Below are 11062 nucleotides of genomic sequence, written 5' to 3' on the forward strand. Positions count from 1 at the left end.
TGAAGGAGGCGGTGTTGGACCAGCTGGGAGTTATCCCGGACACCTGCCGGCAGCGCTTCCGACAGGAGCGGTTCGGGCCACAGGAACGACCAAGAGCGGTGACCCAGAGGCTGCGGGAGTGGGCGAGGAAGTGGATAGAGCCTGACCAAAAGACGGCCAGCTGTCGAAGCAAAAACACGCTCCTCTGTGTTTAGGCAGCTAACAAACAGCTTTATTAATTAATAAAGCACAGCATGAGCCAAACGTGGTCACAGCAGAGCCAGATCCAGTAAGGCTGCTAATACAATCAATCCTAGTATCTTTATACCCTTAGCCAAACAGTCTGACGTCAGGGCATCCAATTACAGAAATCCTCAATTAAATTTGGAAAAACCAAACCTTATCAACAAGATGGCGGACAGGTGCGAGGGAGTACATCTCCTGTCCCAACTAGCCTAATTAACACATACCAATAGCCCATCCTGTAGGCCTCTTCTCACGGGGTGACAGAAAGTTCACTCTGGTCTACGTGCTTGAGAGAAAAGCTGAAATGGTTTCTGATATACAAGATGGCTTCTAGCTAAACATGAAAATGGTTTCTACAGCTTCTAAACAGCCAAGTGATGGAGATTATAATCCTCGAACAGTTTATCAACATCCTGTTACGGGAGGGCCAGAAATGGGTAAAGCAGAACCAGCCCACAACCGTCAACGAGGCCGTATACCTGATGGAGGCCTATATGGCTGTGGAGGAAGGTGAGGGCAGTCGCCCCAGGCTGATACGCACGGAACCAAAGGTAGGAGAGCCGCGCCCCGGGGGGGGGGGTCCGAGAGGAGGCGGGCGGCAAGAGCGCCCTGGGAGCGGATTGGGCCCCACACGCAAGTTGACCCCGGTGTGGCCTGCGCGGCCGGCCGAGGGGGTGGAGGTGGAGGCCAACCCCGAAGAAGGCGCCAGAGAGAGAAGGGCACCAACCCGAGGGGCCTGTTTTCAATGCGGTCAGGAGGGACACTATAAGAGGGACTGCCCCTTGATGGACTGCACCCTGGGCCAGCCAGGCGGGGGTCGAGAACCCCAGCTAGTACCAACGCCGGGGGCCCCCGTGATGGCCACAATGGCCGTGGAAGGAAGGAGGGTGCGGGCCCTAGTAGACTCGGGCTCCGCCGTGACCTTGGTGCGGGAAGAGTTCGTCCCAGCCGGACGATGAGAGGGAGTCCCTGTAATGATGCGCTATGTTCACGGAGAAGTCCGGGCGTATCCTTCCGCGTTAGTATGACTGGCAGATGGGCAAAGGGAACAACGGTGGAGAGTGGGGAAGGTCCCCACCCTGCCCTACCCGTTGGTGATAGGGTGGGACTGGCCAGGATTCCGGCGGTTACTCCATCAGCGCGGAGAGGTCCAGAGGGAGGAAGAGCCGCGGGGCGGCTCGGCCGCTGAAGGGTTTCTGTCTCCAGAGGGAGGAGCGCCCCAAGACGGCAGTGCCCGATCTCCACGGGGTGAGAGACCTGAGATGGACGGACAGATCGAGATTGGACGGAGCGCGGACTTCGTACGGGAACAAAGAGAACACCCCACGCTGCGGAACGCCTGGGACCAGATGGTGGTCGAGGATGGAGACGGGGCCCAACCCCAGGGGCCGTTACAAGGGCCATACTTTCAGGTACATAACGACCGCCTGTACCGGGTGACCTGGGAAAAGGGCCGAGGAGAAACAACAGCTCGTGGTCCCCTTACGGCTGTGGAAGGGGGTGCTCTCCCTCGCCCACGTGAACCTCTGGGCTGGGCATTTGGGGCGGGAGAAGACCTTGGCAAGGATAGTCCAAAGGTTCTTCTGGCCCGGGATTTATCGGGAGGTACGCGACTTTTGCGCCTCCTGTCCGGAATGTCAAAGAGCGGCACCAGCGGGCGTGGCCCGGGTGCCCCTCATCCCCCTCCTGGTCGTGGACGTCCCATTTGAGCGCATAGCGCTCGATCTGATGGGCCCACTGGACGCCTCGCGCGCCTGGCACCAGTACATCGTGGTAGTAATTGATTATGCGACCCGGTATCCCGAGGCCGTGGCCCTGCAGAACATGAAGGCCCCTACCCTCACCAGAGAACTGGTGAAAATTTTATCTCCGGTGGGCCTACCAAAAGAGATCTTGACAGACCAGGGAACCAACGTGACAGCTAGACTGATGAAAGAATTGTGCCAGATGCTGAGAATCAAGCAGATTCGCACGTCGGTATACCACCCTCAGACCGACAGTCTGGATGAACGCTTCAACCAGCCCCTGAAAGAGATGCTTCAGAGGTTCGCGAGAGAGCACCCTCGGGGGTGGGATGACCTCCTCCCAGCTCTGCTATTCGCCGTCCGCGAGGTTCCACAATCAACCATGGGATTCTCGCCCTTTGAGCTGCTGTACGGCCGACAACCCCAAGGAATCCTGGACCTGCTCAAGGAGGAGTAGGAGGAACAAGACACCGCAGGCCGCGGGACGGCTCAGTACATACTTCGGCTGAGAGAGAGGCTGAAGCGAACCCGTGAGTTCGCCCGGGCGAACCTCCTGCGGGGCCAAGAAAGACAGGCACGATATTACGACCAAAGAGCTTGGATGAGGGAATTCCAACCGGGCGACCGGGTGTTACTTCTCCTCCCGACTCCCGGCTCCAAGCTGACGGCCCAGTGGCAGGGCGTGTTTGAGGTCCTACGCTGCGTTGGGACCGTAGACTACAAGATCCGCCTGTCCGGCCGACTGAGGAACCGGAAAATCTTCCACGTAAAACTCCTGGAAAAGTGGAACACAGCTGAGACCCTGCTGATAACCCTGGAACCCCTGGAAGACGACCTCGGACCAGGGGGATAAAAGACACAGGTGTTAGAGAAAAGAAACTGCTCCCCCAGTAAGAAAGTTTGGCCAGGCCGCTATAGTGGGCTGCAGTACTCCTTGAGAGAAACCGGCTGCACCCTTCCTGCATACCATTGCCTTTAGAAAAAGGGAAGGTGTGAAAAGGGGAAAATAGCCTCAGACTCTCCCACCCGTCACCTTGGCATGAGAACTGCGGGGCTTACCTGGTCGCATGAAACCTGCACAGTTTCGGCCCAACCCCTGGGACACAGACCCCCCCACTTGGTGACCATTGGGCCATATATGGTAATATGCAAGCACAGGGAAGTGATGTGCAGATTTGGGGATAAATACCCATGGCACAGTTTGCTCTAGGAGGTCTTCGCAACACACATACCACCGTGCGTGTGCCTTCTCGTATACTTCAAAGCGCTGCCGGCCTGATCAACCGACCAGCCACCTCCCCCGACTCTCGGGCGTAACCAAGGCCTTCGCAACCAAACCGATATCTGTGAAATGTTCCGTGTGCTGTGTAAGTTGGTATGTATGTTTTGATTTTTTCTTGTTGTATAAGCTTAGTGTTGTAGTTGTTTTTCGGTAGTACATAAGAGTTTGTAGTTATCACTGTTATTTAATTACTGTAGCTGGATAGTTTAAGATTAGAGACTGACAGTTCCTGCTTTCGAGATAGACAAGGTCGTCTCCTTGCAGGATATGCTGGGGTATCACTCTCTGAAACCCTAGAAGCTCCGCCGTTACCTTCTGTGACAGCGCAAGTCGCTGAACTAGTTGCCCTAACCCGCGCTTGCTTTCTGGCTGAGGGGCGCTCCGCCACCATTTATACTGATTCTCGTTATGCTTTTGGGGTTGTACATGACTTTGGCACCCTCTGGCAAGCTCGGGGTTTCCTTACCTCTGCTGGTACCCCTATCAAGAATGGGCCCTACATTGCTGCTCTCCTGTATGCAGTTTTACTCCCATCTGCATTAGCTATTGTTAAGTGCCCTGGCCACTCCACAGCAGATACTGATGTTGCTAAGGGTAATGCTGCCATAGAACCTTCCCCAGGTGCGTTTCTCTGTTCCCTTTCTGTTTCTGTACCACCGCCGTCCCTTTCTGACCTCACCCTGCTCCAAGACTCTGCCCCAGAAGCAGAAAAAGACTCCTGGGTCGCCCAGGGTTGCTCTCTATACCCCGATTCCCTTTGGCGCTCGCCTACTGGTGCCTTTGTGGCCCCCTTTTCACTCTACCCATCTCTGGCCGCCCTGCTTCACGGTGTTTCGCATGTCGGAAAGGAGGGGATGCTCTCTGCTGTAACTAAGGCAGGATGGTGAGCCCCACATTTCAGCTGTTTTGCAGCCCGCCACTGTGCCTCCTGTACCACTTGCCAAAGCTACAATGTTGGCAAACCTGTAAAGGTAGCTCAAGGGTTCTGGGGCCTGCCCCAAGCAAGTCATTTTGGTTATGGTATGTTTATTTTCGGGTTGGATTGAAGCCTTTCCTTGTCGCAAAGCTGATTCACTGTCTGTTGCCAAATGTTTGTTAAATCATATTATGCCTGCCAAAGGAATTCCTGCCACTCTGTCCAGTGACCGGGGTACACATTTTACCGGACAACTTGTTCAGCACCTGGATCGTGTATTACATGTCATGCACCTGCTGCACTGCCCCTACGACCCACAGAGCACAGGTGCAGTTGAAAAACGAAATGGTGTGCAAAAAATAAGCTTGCAAAAAAATTTTGTGACTCTACAGGGTTAAGCTGGCCAGCGCCCTTATCGTTGGCCCTTATGGAAATTCAATCCACCCCATCCCAAAGACATAAATTAAGTCCTTTTGAAATTGAGAACAATGGCTACCATTACTCCAGTCTCAGACTTGAACTTGACTCAAAGTACACTCCTTCAGTACTGCAAGGGACTAATGCAAGCTGTAAGTCACTTCCATTCACAGGTTCAAGCTGCCTGGCTGACGGAACCCACCTCTGATGCCTGCCACGCTCTCGAGACAGGTGATTAGGTCTACGTACGACATCACCATCAAACTCGCCTTGGAACCCCGGTGGAAGGGCCTGCATCAGGTGCTGCTCATTACCCAGACAGCTGTTAAGCACCATGGATACATGCTTCGCAGTGTAAGAAGGCACCACCCCCAGCAGACCAGTCATTGCCTCAGGACCACGCAGAGTCAATTTTGACTCCAGAAGAAGACGTAGAGGAACAGCCTGCAATACCTTACCACCTACGTTCACGTAAGGATTGCCTGAAGCAGACGATGACCAAAAACAAGGCCCAAGAAGAAGCAGTAGTGAGCCTAGCGCCTGCTGCCTGGTGGACATAAAACCGTGACTGCGGTTCCCTCAGCTGAGGTTGTCAGAACCGAAAGGGTCTTGCCTCCAGCATGTGCCTCTTGTGGGGCCTGTTCCTCGGCCACTGGTGTCTTAAGGTCTGGGGAATCCACAATGACAATGACAATTCTTTTCTCCACCAGCAAGTATGGATCGCTCAGACCCTTAATATCTCTAATTGCTGGGTCTGCAGCTACATCCCAGCCCACTCACAAGCTGGTTCCTGTCTTGGCAATCCCACTTAATTCCCCAGGCCTCACCAGAGGACCTCATCCATTTAACAAGACATGGAACAGTAATGACACTTGGGAAGCAGTGGGAATAAATGTATCTAAATGGATAAGTGTGGAGGAGGAAAAGGTCACTGGTGTTGGGTGTGTAATGGGACGGGGCTGAATCTGGGGAGGAGCAGTTGTCTCCAGCATATTGTAACCAATGGTGTGTGGGATTATTCAAACAAGATTGGAGAATGACGAACTGGGTATGGGGATATGAATTTTTTCTCAACCTGGGATCAAACAGGGAAATCACTCTCATGCTCCCCCTACAGCCACCCTAGTGAGAACAGTACAATCTTTCAATGCCATGCAAGTAACACCACTCCCCGTAAGGAGAATCACCGTGTGCCCTTCAGGGGATATTACTCCTTCTTTGTAGACACCTATATGGCAAAGGGGTGCAACCAACCCTTCCCAGCTTTGATAGGGCATCAGTGGGTCTGCGGGACAAAAGCCTATACCGCGTTACCAGTTAACTGGTCAGGTATCTGTTATCCCGCCCAGCTTTTTCCACAATTCCGAGTGTTAGAGTCCTTCCCACGACAACGACTCAGTAATTTTAGGCGAAAAAGAAGGGACTTGTCAGATGCCCAATGGTATGTGAATCACAAAAGCCCCTTAACTTGGGAAGAGGCTATTTTGGGAAGTGGTTCCTTTATCCCATTTGGGGGAGTAATACATCATGCAAAAAGGCTTCTGAGGTTACAAGCAGTAGTTGACATCATGGCAAATGAAACTGGAGAAAGTTTGGCCCTGGCCAAAGAAACAGGAGCGATCCGACAGGTGGCCCTCCAAAACCGTCAGGCATTGGATATAGTGCTGGCAGCAAAAGGAAGGACCTGTGCTCTCATTGGCAAAGAATGTTGTGTATATATACCTGACAACACCAATGATGTAATAGACCGTGCTAGCCACTTGGAACAGATTGCATACCTTCCCAACGAAGAGCCAAGTTCCCTGTGGAAATGGCTGAGTAACTTGTCCAATTTCTCTGGCATAGGAAACTGGTTGTTTCAGAGAGCCCTGACTATTCTATTTGGGATCTTAATGATTTTTGTATGTTTTCAGTTAATCTCCTGTTGTATCCAAAACTGTGCAAGACATGTCACACAGCTAGCTACCCCTCACCAGAGTGCTAATCTGATGATTTTAAATATCACTGATGAACAGAGAGACAAAGAACGGTTAATCTATGGAACCCAGTAATTGTTGGTTATATGCGTGGCTTGACCAAAAGGAGGGATTGTGAAAGTAGAAAGAATGATACTGTAAGAGAAAGATGAATTATGCTGTAATAATTGAATAAGTTGAAGGAATACTGTTTGTCTCTGAACAGGAAGAAGAACCGTATGTTAATGTTGTTTGTAGGTATGCAGATTCCAGAGTGCTAGCCAGAGTTAATAGGAAAAGGAACATTAGGTGTTAGGGAGAAAGCAAGTGAGATAACCAAGTAGATATGGACAGGAGATTGCTGTGTGCTTGATGTGGAAATGAAGATACTTGACTTGCCTCACACTAATTATGTGAAGTTTTGCCCCTCTTTTAATCCTGTTAATTTTGACTTTCTTTTGACTGTATAAATCAAGGGGCTTGAACCTTGTCTGGCACTCACATTTTCTGGGTTAATTTAACAGAGCAGCTTTGCTAAATAAACAGAGTGGTCTGACAAATCTGTGAGTCCTGTCTGACTTTGACACCCCTCTGCCCACTGCTGCTGTGCCGGAGGTGAGGGACCCCGCTGGGCAATGGGCCCCAGGAGCAGAGAAACCGGCAGATGCCAGGCCAGGGGCCCTGCGGACTGCCCCACCTCTCTCCCCCGCAGCGCGTCAGCTCCTGCATCGTGCCCAGAGTGTCCCAAGGGAGCGCCAAGGCCCCAGGGAGCAGCAGAGCCCGGTTGTAATTGCCCCCCCGCACCCGGCATTGGAGGTGAGTGTCATCTGAGCCGGCCCCCTGACTCCGGGATGAGCAGACGGCTCCCGCAGGCTGCAGGGCCGGCAGCAGCAGGGCCGCGGCCTGGGAGTGACCCCTGGGGAGGACAGAGTCAGAGCCGGGCCTGAGCTCAGCCCCCCCAGGGAGCTTGGGACCCAGCTGGCCCGGTCCCTCGGGTGCCCGGCCAAGGACACCAGCCGGCTGGCCGGGGGGGGCCTGACTCCTCTGCCCACTGCTGCTGTGCCGGAGGTGAGGGACCCCGCTGGGCAACGGGCCCCTAGAACAGACACCGGCAGATGCCAGGCCGGGGGCCCTGCGGAAATGACCCCGCCCGGGCTCCCACCCAGCAATGGGAGTAGAGTTACCAGGTGAGTTAAAAAAAAATACCGGACACACTTGATCTCAGATGAGGGTGGGGGCTGGGCCGGGAGGGAGGCAGGGCTGGCCGGGAGAAGGGGCAGAGGGTGTGGGGCAGTGCAGCCAGTGGAAAGCAGGGTTGGGGGGGTTAGGTGCAGCGGGGCTGGCTGGGGGAGATCGGGAAGAAGAGGGGAGAACTGGCTGCTGGAAGCAAGGCTGGCGAGGGCAGTGGGGTGCTCAAGAGCACAGACGGGGCTTCCCCTCCCCCCCCAAAGCCAGGCCCAGCCAGGGCCCTGGGGCAGCCGGATGCTGAGGGGGAACAGCTGGCATGGGGCAGGGGAGGGAGGCGGTAGCAGCTCCTGCAATGATAGGCCAGAGGGGTCTGGCCCTGGGGGGCCCTAGAGAGGCGCCGCCCAGGGCCAAGCTCCCACTGACCCCCCTGGTTCCCGGGGCCCCGCGTCTGACAGGCCCTTGCTCTCTTGGGACAGGATGAGCCCAGCCACAGGGATGCAGCACCCCCCCCCCCCCCGAGCCTGGCTCCAGGTGCCCGCAGCTGCAGGGCAGGTGATACCTGCGGGGAGGGAGCCGCCAGCCGGAGTCAGAGCGCTGGTCGGAGCTTTTCCTGCTCACGCCGGGACAGGAGCTGCGGACACGACCCGGCCCTGGGCCAGGCGCCAGGGGAGAAGGAGGAGCTGCCCCTCCCCCTCCGCGGGGCTTGGAACCACCCCTCCCCCATCTCCTGTCCCTGGACAGGTACCTGCACAGCCCAGTGAGTCAGGGCCAGCTTATGGACTATAGCCATTGGGCTGCACTGCCCTGGTTAAAGGGGCAAGGTACCGACTATGGCCATTGGGCCATACTGCCTAGAGCAAAGGAGTAATGTACTGACACTGGCCATTGGGCCGTACTGCCCTTAGAAAATGTGCAAGGTACTGACACTGGCCATTGGGCCATACTGCCCTTAGAAAAGGGGCAAGGTACTGACACTGGCCATTGGGCCATACTGCCCTTAGAAAAGGGGCAAGGTACTGACACTGGCCATTGGGCCACACTGCCCTTAGAAAAGGGGCAATGTACTGACACTGGCCATTGGGCCATACTGCCCTTAGAAAAGGGGCAATGTACTGACACTGGCCATTGGGCCATACTGCCCTTAGAAAAGGGGCAAGGTACTGACACTGGCCATTGGGCCATACTGCCCTTAGAAAAGGGGCAATGTACTGACACTGGCCATTGGGCCATACTGCCCTTAGAAAAGGGGCAATGTACTGACACTGGCCATTGGGCCGTACTGCCCTTAGAAAAGGGGCAAGGTACTGACACTGGCCATTGGGCCATACTGCCCTTAGAAAAGGGGCAATGTACTGACACTGGCCATTGGGCCACACTGCCCTGAGAACAGGGGCCAGTTACAGACTCCAGCCACTAGGCCGCCCTGCCCTAAGGCAAGCTCTTCCAGAGGGAAGCTGGGAGCCCGCAGGCTTTGTGGCGGGAGAAGCTGCCGTCACCTCGGAACCGGCCGTGGCCTGGACCCAGCGACCCGACGGGGACGATTCCAGCCCAGAGATGGGGCATGTCACTGCGCAGACTGAAGACTAAACAACCGGCCCAGCAGCCAGGACCAGGCGAGGTCACACATGGGACCAGGGCAGCGGAGGAGGAAAGCGGCCGGCCAGGGCAGAGAGGCCAGACAGAGGCTGCACCTCGGGGGCCTGCTGAAGCTGGAACAGACCGAGGGGCCTTCCCGCCATGCTGCTTCCCCCAGACCCAAGCTCAGGCTGCCGGTTCCCTTCAGCCAGGAAGCCGGGCAGAGAATCCCCAGAAACCGCGACGCCTCGCAGCCCTGCCCTGGGCTCTCGTGGCCTGGCCAGGCCCTTCCCAGAGAGACTCCCATCCGGTACAGATCCCTACGGCAGGGGTGGGGAACCTCAGGCGCGGGGGCCGGATGCAGCCCCGGCTTGCGGGGATCCGGCTCCTGAAGGTCGGGGCTCCCTCCTGCATTGGGGGCCCATGCTGGGGAGGGGAGGGGGCTGTTTCTCACTTGTTTGCAGCCCCCCATGGATTTCTCTGTGGGTCAGTAGCCCCGACCCAGCAAAGGTTCCCCACCCCTGCTCTGTGGGGGGTAAAGGTCCCTGGGAACCTGACTAGGGCCCCACCCATTTCACAGCCAGCAACGGGGAAGGGGGAGTGTGAGCTCCCCATGTGGTGAGGGGCCTAGAGCACCAGCTGCTCTCCTGGCCCTGCCGGGATGGGACAGGAGTTGTCCTGCCCTAACATGGGCACTCTCGGAGGGGGCAGATCAGAGCCACCCTGAGGGGCAGGGAGAAGTGAGGGTGGAACGGCTCTAGCCCTGCCCCGCAGGCTGCTGGGAAGTGAAATTGGCACTCTTGAGACGTCCCCCACCCCCCCGCACACAATCCTAGTGTGGGCCAGGACTCGCCCGGGCAGAGAGCCGGGAAATTTCCCCTGGAAACCCCCGGGAGTGTGGCAGGGAGCAGCGTGGAAACGCTCTGGCTGTGAAATGGGTGAGGTTGCAGGGGGACGCGATGGGGCCTAGTAGCGGCGTATTCCCTGGATGTAGTGGGAAAGGGTCTGCGAGAAACTCCTGGCCCTGTTGGTCCTCAGGGTCATTGGGGAATCCCCTAGTGCAGCCTTTCTCCAGCTGGGGCTCCCAGCCCAAAAGGGGGTCCCAGGGCCAGGGTAGGGGGCTCTCGAGCAGGGTCGCTGGCCGCCTGGGTTTTCCCAGCCATGACCTCGTCTTTGGCCCTCAACTCTTCCTCTGGGCAGATGTTTGGAAATTTTAAAAACTGTCGGATTTCTCCCGGCTTTCCCAGCTGAGTGGCTGGAGAGCAGCAGCTACTGTCTGGCCATCCCGTTTGGGGGCAGCCCCATTAACAGCAGCAGCACAGGAGGAAGGGAGGCCTGGTCCGGTGTTGCCACCCTTCCTTCCGCACTGCTGCTGGCGGGGGGGCTGCCTTTCGATCTGGGTGGCTGCAGAGCAGTGGCCCCTGGCAGGTCACCCGGCTCAGAAGTCAGCGCCACCACCCGCCGCAGCACAGAGGGAAGGGGGCAGTGCTGCTGGGTGTGGGGCTGCCTTCTGACCCGGGTGGCTGGAGAGCAGTGGCTGCTGGCCAGGGGCCCAGCTTAGACGACGGCGTCCCTGCCAGCAGCAGCACAGAAGCAGGGTGGCTCCGTGTGGTGTGTCACTCCTACTTCTGCACCACTGCTGGCGGTGGCCCTGTCTTCCGAGCCGGGCGCCCCAGGAGCATCCACGACTCTGGTCGCCCGCTCGGCAGCCAGTGCTGCTCCCAAGAGCGGTGCAGGAGGAAGTGCAGGAGGGGCAGGA

At 56.6% G+C, this 11062-nt stretch overlaps 1 long non-coding RNA gene across 1 annotated transcript; it reads left to right on the plus strand.

The window, feature by feature from the left end:
• Positions 1 to 165: 165 nt before the first annotated feature.
• On the plus strand, positions 166 to 7100 carry LOC142823390 (uncharacterized). Its single transcript, XR_012898610.2, has 2 exons — positions 166 to 3345; positions 4373 to 7100. It is a non-coding gene; the product is annotated as an uncharacterized LOC142823390 (long non-coding RNA).
• Positions 7101 to 11062: the final 3962 nt, after the last annotated feature.

This window comes from Pelodiscus sinensis, chromosome 18 (assembly GCF_052426305.1).
Source record: "Pelodiscus sinensis isolate ZL-2025 chromosome 18, ASM5242630v1, whole genome shotgun sequence".
Classification (NCBI taxonomy): Eukaryota; Metazoa; Chordata; order Testudines; family Trionychidae; genus Pelodiscus; species Pelodiscus sinensis.